Below are 21251 nucleotides of genomic sequence, written 5' to 3'. Positions count from 1 at the left end.
GGGACCGCGGGCTCCTGCCTGGGCCTTGCCGCTGGAGGAGCATTTTGCACAGCCTCCTTTCTGCCCAAGGCTTCTCCGTGGGCTCTCAGGACGTTTCAGACAGAATAAGAAAAAGCATCCACAGAAAGATCGAGGAGGGCTGGGCGCTGCGTGGGGGGACCGGTCTGAACGCCCCGCCGGCCCAGCCCCAGCCCAGCCCAGCCCAGCCCGGTGCCGAGGCGGCTCTTACGAGACGCACAGAGACATACGTTTGTTCAGATTCGTTCCTGCGTTTTAATTCAATTGCTGAGCTTGGAGAAGAGGGAAAGGAAGAATAATCCAAGCAATCCATTCCAGCTCAGTATGGAATTAAAAAAAAAAAAAATGACTCGAGCAGGCAGATTTAACACTCTAGAAAAGCACTCCAATCTTTGAGCTCCGCCCCCGGCTCCGGGGGTGGGGGCTGGGGGACGGGAGAAAACACGTTGCTGTGGCACTTGCTGGCGAGGAAGCCGTCCTTCCCGGCCGTGTTGGCAGCCGGCTGTATTTTTATATCACATCCGTCGGCAGGACTCAAATATTCCAGTGTGGCCTCGGAGCAAAACGCATGCGCCCGCAGGCCCGTCTTGAGTGTGGCCCTCGGCCAGGCTGAGCCCCACGCTCCTGGCCCCCCGCGGGCACGTGGCTGTCCCCGGGCGGGGACAGGCAGCCTCCCCCCACTTGCCGGGGGGGGGGCCTCTGAGGGGTGGTATGCAGGTATGGGGCTCACAGGGATGGGAGGGGGTGAGTCCCCCGGTGGTGGAAGTCCGGATCCTCAGAGCTGAGGAGTTGGGGAGGCAGGGACCCAGGGGAGGGTCTCCACCCCAAGGACCCTGTGTCCCTACTCTGGGACTGCCACGAGTATCCAGGGGACCTCAAACTGCCCCCCCACCATTCCCAAGGGTCACCCTCCCATTTGGCCAGCTGGGCTGTGGAGCGCATCACGTGCTGGTGGGGCGGAGAAGCAGGGGGAGGGGGTTGGGTTTGCTCGAGAAGGGGCCCCAGCAAAGCACCTTGGGTCCGTTCGCTGGACCGTCCACAAAGAGGCTGCACATCCTTTCCTGGCCGGGCTGGGGCAGGGGTGTGAAGGGCTCTGTGACCTGTAGGCAGACCACAGCACCATGACCCCCGAAGTCGCCCGGGACGCGGAGTCGACCGCCAACGCCGGGCCGGAAGAGAGCCCCGGGGACCAAAAATGTGTTTCTTTCCCGCCAAAAGGATTTTCGGCTGCTCCCAGTGAAAGCCCGGGGTACAATGGGATTGTTATTGTCAAGATAAGGGTCACCGTGCAGGGTGGAGTGGGAATGCCGGACCGCAAAGCCCTGGTTAAAGGTATCCTGCTCTCCTGGCTGTGAGCACAAAGTGCGGTCCGAGCCGCCTGGCGGTGATGGAGAAAAGGGAAACAGGTTGAGCACCGGCTGCTGCCAGGTTCACAGGAAAAGCTGGGCACTGGCAGGGCGGCCGCGGGGCACTACCCCGAGCCTGCCCCTCCCCGGGCCGGACCCCAGTTGCTCCGCCGGGGTGGACGCAGCTGTCCTGCGTGGAAGGGCGGGCCCAGCGGCTGAGACTATGGCCACGCAGCGGCGGGCCCGCAGCCGGTACGCGGGTGCCAGAGTGCAGGCTCCCACAGGCCCCCCGGCCCCCACGGCCCCAGGACAAGCCCACGCCGCTGGCAGCTGTCGGGCCGTCAGCCCCTCCACCCCTTCCCGCTTATCCCATCGCACGGCCTCAGTTTGCCTTTCCTGCGCCTTTGTGAATTCACGTCCTCTGCCAGGAGCACCTTTCCCGTCCTGACCGGAGTGCCCCTCTCCTGCCCCTCACGACTCGGGCCAGGTGTCGTCTCCAGAAAGCCCTTTGGAGCCCCAAGTCCCCCGGGCTGGGCCGCCACTGCGCCCTCCTCCCGGTGCAGGGAATGCAGCGTGGGAGGGGGCCTAGGGAGGGTCTGAGCTTGGGGACAGTGTGTCATCCTAGACAGGTGGCCCGGCGGAGCAGGCCTCCCTCAGTGCCGCGGGGCCGTCCTTCCTCACCTGCAAAGAGGCCCCACCAGGCTCGTCCCTGGACTCCAAACCCAAGAGCCACCGTGCCGCACGGTGTCCCGGGCCATCGGGACAGCGCCCCGCCAGCGGCTCTCGGGGGGCTGGGGAGGCACTTGGAGCGGGAGGCAGGTGCTCCAGGCGGGGCTCCGGGCTGTGGGGGATTTTCCACTGCACGTGCACCCCGGCTGCTGAAGCCACATGTTCAAATGTTGGTGGGCGGGTCCCCCCCCACCCCGCCCGCCCTGCACTTAATTAGCTCTTAGCTGACTGTGCCCCGTCTAGGAAAACACAAGAACCTCGGTGCAGCCTTCGCCGAGCTCCGGGTGGAAGACACCCGAACGGGAGCCCAGCTCAGAAACCCTCCTCCCCTTCTACAGAAAGGCCCCGAGAGGGGAGTCGTTGAGGGTAATGACAAAAAAGAACAGACTAAGTGTGGCCCAGAGCCGGTGTCTGCCCCGGGCCCTCCGCACGCCAGCTTTGGGCCGGGCCCTCCTTGTGTCTGCTTCTCCCTGGACCCTGCCAAGTGGGGAAGGATGGTCCCATGTTACAGACGAGAAAACTGAGCTCCAGAGAGAGAATGAGTGAAGAATCACTCCCTCGAAGCCAGATGGCCTATTGGCAGGGCTCAGCGGCCACACCGAGCCCCCAACAGGCCCCCCATAGCCTTGTTAAGTGGCCTCGTGTCACGGAGGAGGAAACAGAGGCGCCGGGCGTGACGGCGACCCTCCGGCGTCCTCGGTGTCGGGCACACAGAATCGGCCTGCCGATCTCTGCTGGTCTCCGCTCTGTGGCACGGCGAGCCGCCCCGAGATTAAACGCTGAGCGGCTGAGATCAGACAGGGCCTGGGGTTTACTCATTGCTCATGTTGCTTCATTAGTTCTCATGTAACCCGCGCTCCGCGCTCCAAAACCTCGGCCGCTCTGTAACATGACAGGGTCCCCGTGCCTTCAGGACGCCGACAGGGGCCGGCTTTGTTTGTATCGTGTCGTCTTAGAAACGGTTCCCGATGCGATGCCGGAGCCGCTCCGAAGGATCACCCGCCCGGGGTGTAGAATGCCAAATGTTTGTCAAAACAATCCCGCTCCCGTCTCCTGGCGTGCCCTGCCGTCGCAAATCGAATTTAAAGCAAAATGAGCCCCTTTTCATTGGTTCCGGAGAAGCTGTTGTTCACAACCGGACGGTTGCCGCCGTGCGCAAGGCCTGAAGCGGGGGGCCGACCAGGAGGTCCTGTCTCGCCGTGCTGGGCGCTCAGCAGCCCTGACCCCGGCCAGCCGGGCCCTCGCAGCCAGGGTGGGATTTGCACACGGCCTGGCGCCTGGCACAGGGTCATGTGCCTGGGGACGGGGGACGCAGGAAAGGGCAACAGATCAATGTGCCCCGGGCGCACTCGGCCGGCCCTTCCCAGGGTCTGGTCACTCGGATGCCTTCGCGGGGGCCTCCGTAGCACAATGGGGACCCCTTGGTGGCTCCCGGGGTGGGTTTCTCCGGGTTGCCAAGGCTGGCCGCTCAGTGTGACCTTTGGCTACCCAAGGCCCCGGTCGGGCTGAGCCGTGGGATCCTGGAGCCTGTTTCCTCGTCTGGACAGGACCCTTCCTACTCACACAGCTTCTGTGGGGACCCTGGCGACAGGGGTCGGAGAGCTGTGCTCCGTGGTCAGGCTGGCCCAGCTTCGGCCCCACGTGCTCTTCCAGGATGACGGCCAGCGGGCTTCGAGGGCCTTGACCGTCGAGGGAGGCGAGGGGCTTCCGGAGTCCCGGGCACAGGGTTGGGGTGGCAGGGTGGGCAGGCCTTCATCTCCAGTGGGGGACCAGCCCCTCGGTGGAGGGGAGGGACCCCTGGACAGCCTCACATGGCAGGGGCTCAGGCCAAGTCCCGGGACGGGAGGGGGTGTTCTGCCAGGCCGCTGGCCTCCCCCAGGACAGCCTGGCTCTACCCCTCATCTTGGCCTCAGACCCCACACAGAGGCCAGCACGCAGTGGGCGCTTAATACACGCTAGAAGAATCTGTTTGGGTCGCCTGGGGGATCACTGCTCATGAAGGGTACTCTCCTCTCCTCCTCTTTGTTCTCAGGAGACTATGCCCCCGGTTTACTTAGAATTGTGAGTGATTGAAGCTCAAACTCTCTGGAGATCGCCTGGACCCATTTTACTGATGGGGAAGCTGAGGCTCACAGAGGTCTGGTCGAAAGGCCGTATATCCACTCTCGGACAGAGTCAAAGCCAGGGGGTTGTCCTCCTCCCAGCTCCCCCTGCTGATTTTCCAAATAATCAGAAAAGCCACAGAGGGAAGTGCAAGGTGGGCTTGGAGGGTCAGTGTGCCTGCCCCTGCCCTGTGCCCTCTGCATCTGGGGGCCCGAGGCCACGTCAGGAAGACGGAGAGAAGAGAACAGCCTTCCTTCAGGCTGGAAGAGACACACAGGTCCCATATCCCAGCCCCGGGGTCAGCTTCCCCTCCCTCTTACGTACCTCTGATGGTGGAGAGCTCACCACCTACAGGAGACAATGCGGTCCTTATAAGGACTACCCTGACTTTCCATTTTAGGTAGAAACATAGAAGGAAACTGCCTCCCTAAACTTTCAACCCCAGATGTTAGGATCCACTTCCCAGGAAACTGTTGAGGCTACCAAAAGTTAGCCAAACTCCCATATATGTCTTTCCTCCCGGCCCTTCCTTCCTTCCTTCCTTCCTTCCTTCCTTCCTTCCTCTCTGTCTCTTTCTTCCTTTCTTCCTTTTTCTCTTTCTTTCTTCTTCTCTTCCTTCCTTCCTTCCTTCATGTGCTTGTGCCCATGATCTGCCTGGCACTGGTCTGGAGAGTAGCAATGAAGCCCATGGGGTTACCCCCATAAAGTCACCAGGGAGCACACAGCCTGCTGGGAACTGGGAGAGGTCATGACCCTGGGAGGAGCCGGCCTGGCTGTCAGTAGGGCTCAAACTGCTGACCAGTGGGAGTGGAAAGTGAGTAGGGTGGCCAGGAGGCCTGAGAAAGCCCTACTCTGGGGACCCTGGGGCGCCAGGGGTGAGGTCACCGAGTGTCAGGGATGGGGGTCCCCTGGGCTTCAGGGATGGGATCCTCTGTCTCAGCGATGGAGCCACCAGTGGCCTCCAGGGTGGGCCGATTTGCTGTGAGGCCTCTGCTGTCATAGGGTTCTGGGATTCTTTGAGGCTTCTGCCGGGTTCCCGGAGGACGCAGTGGGAGGGCAGAAGGCGGCTCCCTACCCAGCGGCACGACTTTCCCGCCTGCTCGGCGCCCCGAGTCCTTCTCCCTCCGCCCACTGGAGCGGGCTCCGAAAGCAGCACCGGGAGTCACAGCCCCGCTGGGGGACCTCAGGGAGACGGGGCAGGACCTGCTACGTGGCTTGTGGGCTCAGCACAACGTGCCGGCGTGGGGCCGGGCGAGGGTGGGGGAGCCCATCTCCCCTCCCTGTGGGCCCAGGGCCCCCGACGCGGGGTTCGATGAGCCGCCCCCAAGGAATCCGTCGCGACCTCCACACCCGGCCTGCCGGGCACCTGGCCGGAAGTGGGCGGGGCCTCCGCCAAGCCACCCCTCGTCAGCTGGGAGCAGGGGTGACCTCCTCTCCGCCTGCCCTGAGGCGCCGCAGCGCGCCCCACCCAGCTGGCCCGGACCCTCCCGAGCCCCCGCCGTCCCAGCGGACTCCGCTCACCAAACAACACACGACGTCGAAGACAGTGGTTAAGAAGTGGGAGGTGCCCCAGAGCATCGACCCCTGGGCACAGCCTTGGGCAGCCCTCTGAGCTCCGGGGCCGTGGGACCTCGCTGTCACCCGGCCAGGAGCATTAACCAGGCTTTTCTCTGAAAGGGGCAGAAAATCCGGATCTGACACTAATTCCAACAGGATTGTGTCTCCAACGGCCGGTTCCAGGAGGGGCCAGCACTGCTTTCTGACTCTGGCTCCCCGGCTGAGTTCACGAGGGGGCTGTCACTGGTGCACCCACGTGCTGGTCCAGCCTGCTGGCCTTGACCCGCTCTGGAAGCGCTCACTGAACACCTGCTGCGGGGCAGGGGGGGAGGGGGGGGCGTGCGGGAAAGACATGACCCTTCGAGGCCCTAAGAGCGTGCCGCGCCCCCTGTAACATCACCATGGCAAAGACAACGCACATCGATAATCATTTCTTTGCAAAACGCCTACCGAGAGCCCGCAGCCTACCGGGCACCAGGCTGGCGCACCTCTGCCCTCCTGGGTCCGCGGTCTCGTGCGGAGTAGTCAGGCAGTGGCCACAAAACCACGCGAGCAAATACAACTTTACAAATCGTGGGACCCGCGGGCCGGGGGCTTGACCCCGGGGTGAGTGGTGGGGCCAGAGGAGGTCAGCTAAAGGCGAGCGCCTCCTCCTGGCAGGTCAGTGTGGCACACGGTCCCATCTGTGGATGGAGCGGCCGGGAATGTGCGTCCCGGGCGTGGCCCTGTGAGTGTCCTGGGGCCACGGTGACACAGGGCCGCAGCCTGGACGCTTAAACCGCAGAAATGCATTTCGTGCAGCCTGGAGGCTGGGGGTCCGGGATCCAGGTGTGGGCGGGGCCGGTTCCCCCCGGGGCCTCCCTCCTTGGTGAGTAGACACCAAGGCAGTTTTCTCCCCACGTCCTCACGCGGTGTCCCCTGTGTCTCCGTCCTGACCCCCTCCTCTTATGAGCACACCGGTCAGATTGGATACAACCCGTATGACCTCAGTTTCCTTAGATCTCTCTTTAAAGTCCTCATCTCCAAATACAGTCACATCCTGAGGTCCTGGGGGTTGCAGCTTTAACGTATGAATTTGGGGGCACACGGTGCAGCCCATGACACCCCGAGTCTTTTTCCCGGCCCCAGGCCCCACTGCGTGATACGTGAAGGTCCCTCTTTCTCCTGCCTCTGTTTTCCAGTTAGCCCAAGGACCGCCATGTGCCCGTGTCACGCGGGTCACAGAGAGTCCTGGGAGGTTGGGCTCCATCGGTGGCGGCCCTGGGTCCATACCCCACGGCGGGGGGGCGGGAGGGCTGGGAGCCCGAGTGAGGTAGAGCCACGCGGCCCCACACCCATGACCCTGAGGCGACAGGAAACAGTGTTGGAGGGCGCTGGCCCTGGGCACGGGGGCGTCCGTGAGCTCTCCCGACCCCCCGGGCAGGTGCGCGGGGCTGTGGGGTCGTGGTCCACTTCCTGGCGCCTTCCGTGGCCTGCCCCACGAGGCCCCCAGCCGCCGTGGCGCTGGCTGTGGAGGGAGGGGCTTGCTCCGTGCACAGCTGGGCTCCACAGCCCCTGGGTGTTTTTGTTTTTTAACGTTATAACAGCTTTATTTGTAGAAGCCAAAAACCCTGGAAACAACCCCAAAGTCCCCTGGTAAGTGGAGGAGGAAACCGCCTGGGCACGCCACGACTCAGCCACAGGGAGCACCCGCCGGGGATGCGGCGGAGGCGGGGAGAGCGGGTGTCCAGGTGTCACCGGTGCCAGAGAGGCCGGGCCCAAGGCTGCACCCTCCGCGGCACCAGTCCCCTGACGCGCCGTTTACTAGGCTTCCTGCTTCCGAGCGGTTTTGTGTTCACAGCACCACCGAGCAGACAGAGCCTCGAGTCCCCGTGGGCCTCCTGGGCGCCAGGTGACTTCTCGGGTGTGGGCTTTGCGTCTGAAAATGGGCGAATATCAGCCGGACAGACGTGGGCCTGGCAGGGGGAGGGGGAGCGGTAAACTGTAGAGGGCTCGCCCAGGACAGGGGCGATTCTCAGAGAGAGGCTCGGTGAACACCTGGTGGAGGTGGCTGGCCGGCCACCAGGCTTGCTGATGGTAGGAGACGCTGTGCCCGAGCCCAGTCCGGAGGCTTCTGGGAAGACGCCCCGGCCAGGTTGCTCGGAGCTGGGGAGGACGGACCCTCCAGGCCACCGGGGCCTCCCGTGAGGCTTGTCATTTGCTGTAATGATGGAAAACTCCCAGCCTGTCGTGAGGGGCAGCGAGAGCCGGGCACCCTTATCAGCCAATAGGGAGCCTCTGGGTCCAGGGCATGAGGCCCTCCCCCCCCCCCCCGTCCCCACCAGCGGCAGGAAGAGGGGCCGCTCCCGTGGCCCCCCGCAGCCACACCAGCCAGAGTCAGGACTGGTCTCCGGCCAGGTACCCCCCTCTCCGATGGCTGAGGCTGGACCCCGGAAACCCGGAAGAAGAGCCTGAGACGACCCGTCCCCGGGCCTGGGGCTCACGTCCTGGCCGTCACCGCCCTGCTGTGGGACCTCAGCACCTCGTCCCTGTCTCGGAACGAACGTCTCCGACACCCCTGTGTCTTCCGCACCTGCCGGGTGCGGGCAGTGTAGACTCAGCATACACCCGCGCACGCCTCCCCGTGACCTGTCCCCACGAAGTCCCCCAGGCACCGAGAGGCAAAGAGGAGTCCCCGGGGCTCACTGACACGGCAGCTGGGGCTTCAACCGACCCCAGGGCGCGTGCTGCTGGTCCCTGCCTCACGGGGGAGCCGGGGATGGGCACCGGGAAGCCGCAGGGGCCACCCTCCCTCGTTCTCCCGGTCCCCCGGCAGGGCTGCTGACTTGGGGGCCAGGGTGGATGCCTAGCGAGGCCAGTGGCTGCTCCACAAATCTGTACCCCGAAGTCACACGCCCCCCGCTGCCCCGAGTGGGGTGTCTCAGCCAATGTGTGGTTTCTGGGTTTCTGTAGCTTCTATACACACGGGCTGCAGGGAGAGTTCAGGGGCAGAGGAGCCTGGTGAGCCCTTCACCCCTGGCAATCCCAGGGCACTTGGATTTCGAGCCTATTCTGGGCCCACCCCAGGCAGCAGTGAACCCATTGTTGACCACTTACTAGAAAACAGGACTCCAGTTCGAGCCCCGGCTCAGCAAACGTCCGCTGAGCCTTCTGATGTGCCCGCCGGCTGGGGCCCCGGGTCGATGTGGACACCAAGCAGCCACGGGGAGGAAACTCCATTCACACCCGCTTCAGACTGGCGTGGGGGGGGGGGTGACGTACCTGGGTCACTTGAGATGTTTCCAGCTCTGTCTCTTTCCAGGCCCCACTCTGCTTGCCTGCTTTCTCCGGAGAGTCCCCGCAAGGCGGCAGGACGACCACCAGCAGCCTCAGCGTGATGGTCTCCCTGCTCAGCAGCCCCAGGAATCGGGAGTCAGGTCACACCCCGTGCACAGCCTGGAAGTCAGGACGGGTCAGCCCCACCTGGGTGCACGGACCGAGGGTGGGAAAGGGGGCGATTCTCTACCGAACAGCCAGGTGCTCTGGGCAGGATGGTGACAGGCAGCCCGCAGAGGTGAGGCAGCCCCACGGGGGGCCCTGCTCTGCCCACCGTCTCCCTGTAGCGCCGTGGCCTCGGGGCATCGGCTCACCCGGCCTGCCCTGCTGTTGCCTCTGGATGTCCTTGCCCTGCGGACTCCCTTCCCGACCCCCAGGAGCTCCACGAGGGCAGGGGTCCGAGCCCCGGGGTGGGTCACGCCCTTTCTCACGCGGCGCAAGCCCTGCCGGAGAAAGTTCTTCCCCAGACCACACTGCTGGGTCCCCGGCCGGGGCTGTCCTCTGCCCGGGGCCACCTCTGAGGCCTCCCCTGGAGGGACCGCTCCCCAGGGCTGGGCTCCTTGCTGCCAGCTCCCCACGCGGGTTTTTTTCTCCTTCTCTGGAGCTGCGACTTTGCTGGGCTCTAGGCTGGGGCTGACGCGGCCTGTCCCCGGCCTGGGAGCCCCAGGATGACCCTGACACGAGCCCCCTGGCTGGGCTGCTCATGCCCGTAGACCAGGGACGGATGCTCAGCCCGGACAACAGACAGTGCCTGCTGCCAGCATCTTGGCCGTGCTGGAGACTGGGGCGGCCGTGCTCCGTCCCCCCGCCGAGAGCAGAGCCGCCCCGCAGACTGTCAGCGGGCCGCCACCCTGCCAGACTCGCCGCTCAGACACGCGGCTTCTCCTTCTCGGGTGGGGGGAGGGGGGGCGGAAATCTCCAGTCACGTCCTGCTGCAAAGCGGTAAACCTGTCGTCCCTAATGAACAGCTTTCATTTCGAGCGGGCTACGGAGGCGCGCAGCGGGCTGGCGTCTGCTGGCCGTCTCTCGCTTACCTGTCACGGCTCCTCTGGACCCCGGCGCGCCCGGCCCAGCGCTTTTATTGTTTATTGTGGTAACACACACACCACTTAAAAGGTGTCGTGTTCGCCGTTTGAAGTGCCCGGTTCGGTGGTATTAACCACGTGCACGTTCTCGGGCAAACAGCCTCACCATCCGTCCCAGCACTCAGGAAACTGAAAGTCTGTCCCCATAAACACCAGCCCCCCTACCCCCGCTCCCCTCTCCCCCGGCCCCTGGCGTCCACCACGGCAGTTTCTGTCTTTACGATCTTGGCTACTCTGAGCATACGACTCTTTGCTGTCGTCTGGAACCAAGGAGGACAGTTTAAAGAAGCCAAGATTTGTGCCGACCCGTGTGTCACAGCTGTTCCTACGATGTCCCCCCGCCAGAGGCTCCCGGGCCCTCTGGCACGCCTCCAACGACGGGGTGCTCACTATGTCCTGGAGAGGCCCACTGCTGAGACTCTCAGGGGGAAGGACGCTCTGGGGCTCAGGCCAGTGAGCTCCTGGCCCTGCTGTTCCTGATCCGGCGAGAGAGTTTGCTGAGCACCTACTGCAGGCCAGGCCCGGTGTTGGGGGCTGGCAGACCGGGGCTGGAGGCAGCGGCTGCCCTCGTGGGGGCGGGTGGCATCCCGCGTGGGTGCGCAGCTGCTGGGCCGTGACCCACTCGCGGTGGCCACCCTCCCGGGGCTCACTTCTTAGGAGGTTGCTCTGTGCTGAGCCGGAGGGGCTGGGTCACGTCGGGGCCTCTGAGAGGCACATGCGGGGAGGAATTCGACGCGTGGGAGGTGGTCTGGGGGGTATCGCTGCTGAAGGGGACGTAGCAGGTGTGGGTTGGGAGCACCTGCACATGGGGGGGCGGTGCAGGCTGACCCCAGGAGACGGAAGGACAGGGTGGGCGGAGCCTCCATGCAGAGCAGTTCGGACAAAGTCCCGGCAGCACGATAGGGCTTAATCGAAGCCTGCCAGCAGGGGAGATACACGCGGCAGGGCTGGCTCTGGGGCCCCCGAGGGTGTCACCCAGCTCCAGGTCAGTGCTTCACAGGCACCAGCACCTCAGGGGGACCAGAGGGAGGGACCCGGGGCCGCCCTCGGCAAGAGCGGGAACGAGGGACCGAGGTTCTCCACTTCACAGGAGAAGGATGGGGCTCAGGAGGGAGCGGCCCCACTGCAGCCGGGACAGGGACACAGGAGCCGCGACCTGGCCCCTGGGCCGTGCAACGCCACGCGCGTGCACAGCTCCGAGCACTGGGCTGACTGGTGGACAGGGAGAGTCAGCACCCAGCCCCGGGGGTTGTGACTGGGCCCCTGGGCCCCCCGGCTGCGCGTTCAATGAGAAAGTGCCCCACTAAAGCGACACAGAGAGAACTGGCCCCAGGCAGACGTGGCCCAGATGCCCACGCGGCGGAGCGGGGGCTCCAGAAGGCTGCCCGATCCCAGGTTCTCAGGTCGACCCCACCGGCCGGGCTCGTGACCACGAGCTTGGCAAGGGTGGCCTGATGGGAGAGGGGTGAGTGATACTTGGGGGCCCTCCTTCAGCCCTCAGCCCCCCTCTTCGTCTCCACCGGCCTCTTCTCGTCAGTGGGGCCGGGCATCCTGACTCGGGGCAGGACCTGCGCAGAGGCTGATGGGGAAGCCGGGGGCCCGCTCTGTCTGGGTTGACTGCCTGGCCACCCGCAGCTCCACGAGGGAGGGGGGCAGAGAGCTGCAGACCCCGCTCCGTGCAGCGTGGGAGAGCTTGTCTTGTTAGCCCACGGTGGGGCACGGGGGCCGGGCGCCTCGGGCCGGGGAGGGCAGAGTCTGGGGCAGCCCCGGCGGGAGTGCTGGCCCGCAGGGCCCCTCGGGTGAGTCCAGGGGGGCAGCGCCACTCTTCTCGGGCCCCCTCCCGAGGCAGTCACAAAAATTAGCAGTAAAAGCTTTTTTGTTACCTTTCCAGCCCAGACAAAATCAATAAATTCTGGAAACGTGAGAACAGCTGACCTTTGAATTTCTAGCAAACCTTCAAAGCGGAAGTTGGTTTGGGCCCTGGCTCAGAGCTGGGGGCCAGTCTGGAGGTGCTGGGAAGGCCCCGGCTCCAGGGTGCAGCTGAGGCAGCGAAATGAGGGGCAGGGATTCCAGAAGGTGCGGAGACGGGCCCGTGAGCGGAGTTACCTCTCCAAGGCGCGGATATGCCTCTGCTCCTCCTTCTCTGCCGGAAGGTCTCTGGCAGCTGCAGACACGCAGCATCACAGGCGTTACAGATGGGGAAACTGAGGCCCAGGGAAGAGGAGGGGCTGGGGCCTGACTCCCAGCACCCTCTGCTTTGTCCGCCCAGACCCTGCCCCGGCTTCCTGCCTTGGCTGTCCCCGCTGGAATGTGGGTCACTGTGGACCCGGTGGCATTGACTTGTGCCGGGGGACCCAGGTCAGTCATTGATTGATTTCCCACAATGCTCCAGGTCATGCTAGCCACCGGGGAGGACGCTGGAGCCAGCCGTGGTCTCTGAGAGCTCAGATCTTGGGGGAGGGGGGCACGTAAATACAGACACAACAGAGCAGGGCTCTGGGGGGTGACAGGGGGACCTGATGGGGCAGCCCAGCCAGGGAGCCGTCCATCTACGGCCCTGGATCTACAGAGAACCCTACATGGGCGTCTGGGTGCCTGGAGACTGGTTCTTTTTATTTATTTATTTTTAATAGGCTTCATGCTCACTCTGGGGCTTGAACTCATGACCCTGAGATCAAGAGTCACATGCTCAACCCACCGAGGCAGCCAGGCGCCCCTGGAGACTGGTTCTACTTGGGGGCTCAACCGAGGCTTACTAGAAAAGGCAACATTTGGCCTGAATTTTGAAAAACGTGGGACCTGTCTCTGGAATACACGGAAGGTGAGGGGCCCGCAGAGGAGCCCTAAGTGTGACCCACCTGCTCTGGGACCCAGCAGCCCACGCACGGAGCCTGGACCTCGATCCCTGGGTCCTGGGGGGACTTGGTGTGCACTTTGCTGGCAGCTGTGCAGGCCGAGGGTCCAGACCAGGATGGGGAGGGAGGAGGCTGGAGTGGGGGCCCCGTGGGACACCAGCACGGTCCCGTGACGTCTGTGGTGTCGATTCGGGACCCACTGGATAGGAGTGAGGGGATCGGATGTGCATTCCAGGTGGTCCAGAAGCTTTCTGTCCGGTGGACGGAGAGGGCAGGGCTGGGGGCAGGGTGGCGGCCCGGAGGGCCCGCAGAAGAGGTGGGCGGGGCTGCATTTGGGGCGGGTTCGCTCCATACCTCCCCACGCGCGCTTGAGGTAAAGTCAGGTGCCGGCTCTGTGTCCCCACCAGGCCTAGCCCTGCCCCTCCTGGCTGGTGGCCCTTTAGGTGTGACTCAGCAGGAGGAGCAGACTGCCAGGCCTGGGCCCCGCCCACCACTCCTGGCACCAGTGTGTGGTGGCCTTAGGCTGGGCTCCCCCAGGGCAGGCCAGGAGGTGAGGGCTCAGTGAGCACCCCCTGGAAGGGTGGGTGGAGGAGGGGTGAGGAGGGAGGAAGGACAGGGCTTCTGGGTCTCCCAGCGAAGGGCCACTGGGGAGCCTGGAGAACATGCCTGCCAGCACCCCAGCCAAAGGCCACATGGAGCACCGTGGGGGACACGCGGGCGGCGGGGGGGGACACGCCGGGGGGGGGCACACCAGAGGCGGGGGATGTGCCATGGGCGACACACGGTCGGGAGCCCTGAAGGGAGGGAAACTGCGCACGGTGGAGGCTCTCAGCACGTTGTGTAGACAACAGAGGTTTCGGGCCCGGGTTGGGTGCGTGGGGAGGGTCTGGGCTGCTGTCCAGAGCCCTGCTGGGCCTGTCGTGTGGCCAGAGAGCAGGGGCAGCTGCACTGGGTACAGTCCCCACCCTCGAGTAGTGAGAGAGGCAGGTCTGGCCTCCGAGGGCGCAGCGGGGCTGGTCCGGGAGGACGTCGCTGGCCTGACTCCTGTCTCCAGGAGAGCAGCAGACGTGAAACCACCTGAGAACTGTCCCACGGACAGTGTCGCCACCGCCCGTGGGCCAGACACGCCCGAGGCTCTGCAGAGGGAAAGACGGGGGCTGCCAGGCCGCAGGGGATACGGGTGGGGCAATGCGGTGGGACCCCGCGGGCCCGTCCTCCCTGCCCAGGTCTCCCGCAGCAGGGTGAACGCTGTCCCCCAGATTTGTACCCACCTGGGACCTCAGCGGGTGGCCTTATTTGGAAACCGGGTCTTTGCAGATGTGACTCACCAGGATGAGGACATGCTGTGGCGGGGAGGGCCCTAATCCAGTGACGGTGTCTGTAAGAGGAGGGACGCAGACAGACACGGGGTGGGGGGCACGTGACCACAGAGGACAGACGGAGGATGTGGCCCAGAGCCCAGGAGCGCCTGCAGCCGCGGGAGCTGGAAGAGGCGGCACGGACCCTCCCCGGCGGCCTCTGGAGGGAGCCGGGTCCTGGGACACCTTGATTTCAGACTTCCGGCCTTGGGACTCTGAGAGACTCAGGTCCCTCCCCTCCCGCCTTCTCCTGTGACCGGGACCAGATCCCCACACCTGGTCTCTGGGGTGTGCCCAGCAGCACCCCTCGCCCTCAACACCACCCCAGAGTTCTCCCTGCTTCTAGGCCCTGCCGCCACCCTCCTGGGGAGTTCAGACCTGCTCCCAGCTCATGGCTTGTCCCCACGTCCCCCCCACCCATTGGCCTTCCCTGCCTTTCCAGCCCTCTCCCTCTGCCTGTTCTGGAAATCTCCCCTAGACCGATGACTCTGGGTGAGTTCAGGTCACGGGGCCCTCGTGGCTGCATCTCCAACCTTCTCTGGAAGGTTCCTGGTCAATGATGATGCAACACTCCCCATGTTCCTCCTCCCCGCCTCCCCCGCCACCCCTGCACACGGTGCCGTCTACGCCTGTGACCCCACGCGAAGCCCTGCCGGAGCCCCTCCCCTCCCAGGAGGACCTCCGCGCCCCCAGTCCCCATGGCCACCTGAGGGTCTTGACCTTCCCGCTTATGTTTTCCGAGAAAGGAGAAGCCTCAGCCTGACTTCCCGCCCCGCCTGGACCAGGGTGTGCTGTCTCCCTCTCTGCTGTGCCAGCCCCTGGGGAGCCGTCACCCCCATGTGCCCACCGGGCTCCCCCCGAAGACGGCGGATGCGGGTGCAGGCCAGCTCCGGGGCGCCGGGCCCTGGTTGCCACTCACCGCCCAGGAGCGGGAACAGACGCAGCGGCCCCGCCCCTGCCCGGCCGGCCAGCCGCTGCCCGTTTTGCCGTCCTGCTTCTTCTGGTAGCAAATGTCCTCGAAGGGGGTGTCCGAGCCCGCTGTCCCCTTCATGTCCCTCAAGCTCTCCTCCATGTGCCACGCCGAACATCGCTTCCGGCCCCCCAGCTGGCTTGCCCCTCTCCCCCTCCCCCGCCTGGCCCCCGGAACCCCCCCCCCCCCCCCCCCCCCCCCCCCCCCCCCGCCACTTGCCGGCTCCTCCTGCTGGTGGGGGCCCTGCTCCCCTGAGCCTCTCACTGCACCGAGGGCCCTGCACCTCTCCCCCCGAACCACCTCCGGACGCCTGTCCCCTGCCTTTTGGGGCATCTCCCGCACCCCCTGCAGGTTAGGTCCCAAACCTTCCCCTCGGTTCCGGCAAACAACTCTGCACCACCCTCCCCCCCCCGGACGTGGTGTCCCCTGCCCTTGTACGTGGCGTTCCTGCCCCTGATCGTGGTGTCCCCTGTCCCCGCAAGTGGCATCCTCGCCCCCGCACATGGTATTCCCTGCCCCCGCACGTGGCATCCCCTTCCCCTGCACGTGGAGTCCCTGCCCCCACACATGGCGTCCCCGCCCCCGCTCATGGCGTCCCCTGTCCCCACAAATGGCATCCCCACCCCCGGACATGGTGTCCCCGCCCCCGCACGCAAAGCCTTAGCGTCTTCTTCGCCACCGCCAGCCCTGGTTCTGACAGTGACTGGAGGGGACAGTGGAGGGTTTGCCAATGGGTCCGGGTGGGGTTGGGAGCAGCGGGGACACGGGAGTGCCCCCGCAGGAGTGCTGGCAGGTGGGGGACCCTGTCGGGAGGAGGGGGCCGGCAGGTGCAGGAGCTGTCAGCAAGGGGCTGCAGCCTGGGGGGCCCCGCAGGTGCTTCGTGTCGGGGCTCAGCCGAAGGAGACACGGGGGTCCCTAAGCGGCACCACAGCTCAGCGGCCACACAAATCTGCTGACCGGCTGACCCTTGTGGGGTCAGCTCCCAGAAGCCGGGAGACAGGATGGGCTAGCTCATGTCACCTGGGGAGGGGTCCTAGACCCTGACTCCAAAGCCGGGGACTCCCCACCACCTGTAAAGTGCCTGTCCGCGAACGGAGTGGACCCCAGTTACAGGGGAAGAAGAGCGAAGCCCCAGCCCCATCAACTGACCTCCCCCCGCCCCCCATGGGTGTGAGGCTGCTCAGCCCCCACGGCAGCCGAGCCCCTGGCCCGTCTGGACCTCGGAGCCTCAGAACAAGCCTCTCTGAGCAGCCCCGCGCTGCTTCTGGGCCGGTGGGGTGGGGGACGGCTCTTCCTCGGACGTCCTGCCCCTGCGGCGTGCCCAGGGGACGAGATGTGACAGGTGCAGGCGACACCAGATCAGAGGGGGCCTGACGGCGCGTGCGTGTCTGTCCAGGGTGCTCGGGTGCGACACGCGTGCGTGCCGGTGTGCCGTGGGGCGTGCCCGTGGACGCCAGTGCGCGTTCTGACGCGGACGTGCGGATAGAGCGCGTCGTCAGGCGACGTATCCAGGGACGAGACGCAGGCTGCGTTGTGAGCTTCTCTTTTCTGGAAAAGACTAAAACAAACGGCGCTTTGCTCTGGCAGACCGCAGAGTGCTTGCCTCGGCAAAACGGCGCCCGCGTTGCTGCGGGGACCTGGTTACCTTCCCAGGCCCGGCCAGACGGCCAGACGCACCCCCTCTGCCGGCCCGTCCTGAGTCCCGGACACGGGGCGTCCACGGGCCCGGGTCGGGGTCCCCAGTCCTGCCTCCCGGCTCCTTCCCTCTCCCTGCTCTCCCTCCTCGGCTCCTGCGTATTGAAACTCGGGGGGCGCAGCTGGGCCTTTCGGGAGGTGAAAAGGCCCAGAGGAACCTGGTCCCTCTGTCCCTAACCCTTCACAGCAGTAAAAGTCGGTCAAAATTAGTCGCGCAGCCGTGTCGGGAGAGGATGCAGGCCGGGGGTGTGCAACGGGGTTCTAACCCCACACCGAGGCATCAGAGGCTGCGTTTGGGGTCCGTGGGGGAGATGAGCGCGGTGGACCAGTGACGTCTGCCGCGGGCAGGCGTAGGACGTGGCGGCACGGCTGAGCCGGGCGTCATGGGCTTGGCCACGAGGGACCAGGGATGCTCGGCTGCGGAGACATCCCAGAGTGTCCACTGTTACCGGGGCCTCCCTGCCGCCGCCTGTGCCTGCAGTGTCAGAGTAGAGCTCACTCCGCCCGCAAAGCCGTCCCTCGAACTGGTGGCCGCCGCCTCCCCCACCCCGTGCCCACCAGGTGCCGGCACCCCGGACTCCCTCTGCACCGTGTGCGCCCCACACCCTGCTGGCCGGGGCCCTGCGGGCACGTCCGAGGAGTCTGGCACCAAGCAGGGGCTGAGCTGGCAGACAGATCCCGGCGAGCAAGGCAGGAGCGCCCCGGGCTGGACTCAGCCTGGAAAGGGGGGAGGGGCCGCTACCGCCCCCACCGAGCCACACGGATCGTTGGCTTCCCAGGGACAGAGGGGGCGCTTGGCTTGTCTCCAGATCCACACAACTTCCTTTCGCCCCACATCAGCCTTTCCAGGGTTGTCACCGTGTCCGTTTCGTCCAACCGTGCCTGGCAGAGCGGAGCTGTGCCCCTGCCCGGGCGCCCCCTCCGGGTTCAACACACAGCACGCTGCGGGTCTCCAAGTCCGGGGGACACGTCTGCGCGACGCTGCCCCCAAAGTAGCCACTGCGGTGCAGACCTGGTCGCCCAGCCACCCCGACCGGGCAGGGCGGAGAGGTGCTCCAGGGACAGCGCTCTTAGCCGCGTGGGGAGCACTGGGGCACCATCTCCTCCGGGCCGTGCGAGAGGGGACCTACGGCAGACCCGGGTAGTTCTCTCGCTGGGGGTGGGTGCCGGGAAGGAGAGGAGACGGCTTTCGCATCCCACGGCCGGCCCCGCATCTAAAATATGCCTGGGAACGCGGGACCAGGTCCTCACAAATTACTGGAGTATTTCCAGCCATTTTAAAAAAACAATGTCCGACCAAGCAGATTACAGGGGAAGAATGTTAACAGGGATGAAAAGAGGCATCGTGATTGTAAATCACTTTATAACGTTTCAGGGGCCACTTCAGCAAGAAAACATTACGGTCCTAAATGTGTATGTGCCTAATAACAAAGCTTAAAGAAACACAGCGACAACCGATAGAAGTAATTGAAGGAACAAAAGAGCCACAACACGATCTGAGACTTCAACACCCTTCTGTCCATAATTGATAGAACAAGTACACAGAGTGTCCGCGGAGACACAGAAGCCTTGAACAGCCCCAGCAACCAGGCTGACCTGGCTGACGTTAGAGACTCTCCGGGCGACAACAGCAGAATGTGAATTCTTCTCGAGTGTCGGAGAACAAGGACCGTGATAGTCCGGATTCTGGATCATTAATCAAGTGTCAATACTTCAAAATTATACAAAGTATGTTCTCTGACCACGGGGGAATGAAATCAAACAGAAAAATATCTGAAACATTCCCAAGTGTCTGGAAGCCAAATAATACATTTCTAAATAACCCATGGGTTGAGGGAAAAAATTAGGGAGGGAAATTAGAAGGTATTTTTAACAGAATGGAAATAAAACACACCATATTAAAACTTGTGGAATATTGCTAAAGCAGTGATTAGAGGGAAATTTGAATTTTTTAAAAATTCTTATTTATTTTTGAAGGAGAGAGAGAGAGACAGAGTGTGAGCGGGGGAGGGGCAGAGAGAGAGGGAGACACAGAATCTGAAACAGGCTCCAGGCTCTGAGCTGTCAGCACAGAGCCCGACGCGGGGCTCAAACTCACAAACTGGGAGATCATGACCCGAGCCGAAGTTGGATGCTTAACTGACTGAGCCACCCAGGTGCCCCTAGAGGGAAATTTATACATTCATGTCTAGATAAGAAAAGAGGAACACTCTCCAGCTAGCGATCTCAGATCTTGCCTTTAACAACTAGGAAAAGAAAATTAAACCCAAACTGGGCAGGAGAAAGTAGCGAAGAGTAGAGCAGAAATCAACAAAATAGAAAACGGAAGAACAGCAGAGAAAACCAATGAAACCAAGACTTGTTGGTTGGGAAGATTGATAAAATCGATAAGCCTCCAGTAGATTTATACAGAGAAAAAGTGAGAAACAGATTGCCAATAACAAAGGACATGGGCGAGTCCCTATGAATTCTGTAGACACTGAGAGGATGATAAGGGAATTTTATGAGGATGTTACTTTTGACGTGTACATGAAATGGACAAATCCATTAAAAGATACAAACTACCAAAGTTCACTCCAGAGGAAATGGAGAGCCTGGGTAGTTCTATTCCTGTTAAAGAAGTTGGCTTTGTAGTCAAACACCTTCTCACACACAAAAAAAACCACAGGCCCGGATGGCTTCACTAATACTTGAATCGCACCAAGCGTTTCAATAAAAAAACAAAAACAATTCTAGACAAACTCGTCAAGGAATAAAAGACGAATAACACTTCTCAATTAATCCTTTGAGGCCAGTATTACCCTGATACCAAAATCAGACAAAACCAGCCCAAGGAAAGATAACTATAGGTCAATGTCTCTCATTAACATCAATGCAAACTTGTTCTAGCAACATTTTAGCAAAATGAGTCCAGTGATCTAGAAATGGAATAATACATCATGACCCCGTGGGTTTTATTTCAGGAATACAAGGTTGGTTCAACACACACACAAAATCAATCAACATAAATCACTCTATTAACAGGCTATAAAAGGAAACACATGATCATCTTAATAAATGCAGGAAAGGCATTTGACAAAATCCAACATCATTGCTGATTTCCAACAGAAAAAGCTCTCAGGGCACCTGGGGGCTCAGTCAGTTGAGCATCTGACTTCAGCTCAGGTCATGATCTCTCAGTCTGTGGCTTCGGAGCCTGGAACCTGCTTCAGATTCTCTCTGGCCCTCCTCCACTCATTCTCTCTCTCTCTCTCTCTCTCTCTCTCTCTCTCTCTCCTTCTCAAAAATAAATAAATGTTAAAAAAAATTGTTTTAAAGCCTCTCAGTAATTAGGGATTGGGGGATTTCCACAACCCAGGGAAGAGCTTTTGTGAAAAGTCCAAGCTAACCTCATGCTCACTGGTGGAGACTGAGTGCTCCCCCCTCCCCCCTCCCCCACCCCATGAGCAGGAAGAGGGCAGGGTAAATCTTCAGGACTACAATTTTTTTTAATTTTGTTTTTAACGTTCATTTATTATTGAGAGACAGAGCACGAGCAGGGTAGAGGCAGAGAGAGAGGGGGAGACACAGAATCCGAAGCAGGCTCCAGGCTTCGAGCTGTCGGCACAGAGACTGACGCGGGGCTCGAACCCACGAACCGTGAGACCATGACCTGAGCCGAAGTCGGACGCTCCACCAACTGAGCCCCCCGCACGCCCCTCACGACTACAGATTTTTGAAAAGACTGCTGTTTTTATTGCTGCAATTGCCGTTGTGGTTCAGACCAAACAGGCTGGCCACTCCGTGGAGTCCTCTCTCCTCCCGCCCGCCTTCTGCGGCCGGCCCCCTGCCCCACTCCTGCTCCAGGCCCGGCGACCTTCCTCAGCTCCCAGACTCCCCAGTTGCCTCCGATGAACAGAGTCTAACTCCGGCTCTTCTGTTAAATTGATCCAACATGCCTAGATATTTCAGAGTTGCTTCCGCAACTAGGTTGTGCGTTCTTCAAAGGGAGCACAGCAGAGAGAGGCCCGACAATGACCAATCTTGCGGTTCCTTGGGATACTGAACCCACAGGCGGACAAACTCTGGCCTCTGAGGTTGTGGTCATGCTCCTGGGCTTTGAGACGCGTGAGCCTTCCCGACGGGGGCTTGGAAGGGCTGCTGAGCAGGGACATGAGGGTGGGAGTGGGGACGGGTCGGGGGGTGGGGGATCGTGGACCACCGACGGTCAGAGTGTGAAG

This window comes from Felis catus, chromosome B1 (genome assembly GCF_018350175.1).
Source record: "Felis catus isolate Fca126 chromosome B1, F.catus_Fca126_mat1.0, whole genome shotgun sequence".
In the NCBI taxonomy this organism is placed as follows: Eukaryota; Metazoa; Chordata; class Mammalia; order Carnivora; family Felidae; genus Felis; species Felis catus.
This window is presented reverse-complemented; position numbering follows the sequence as displayed.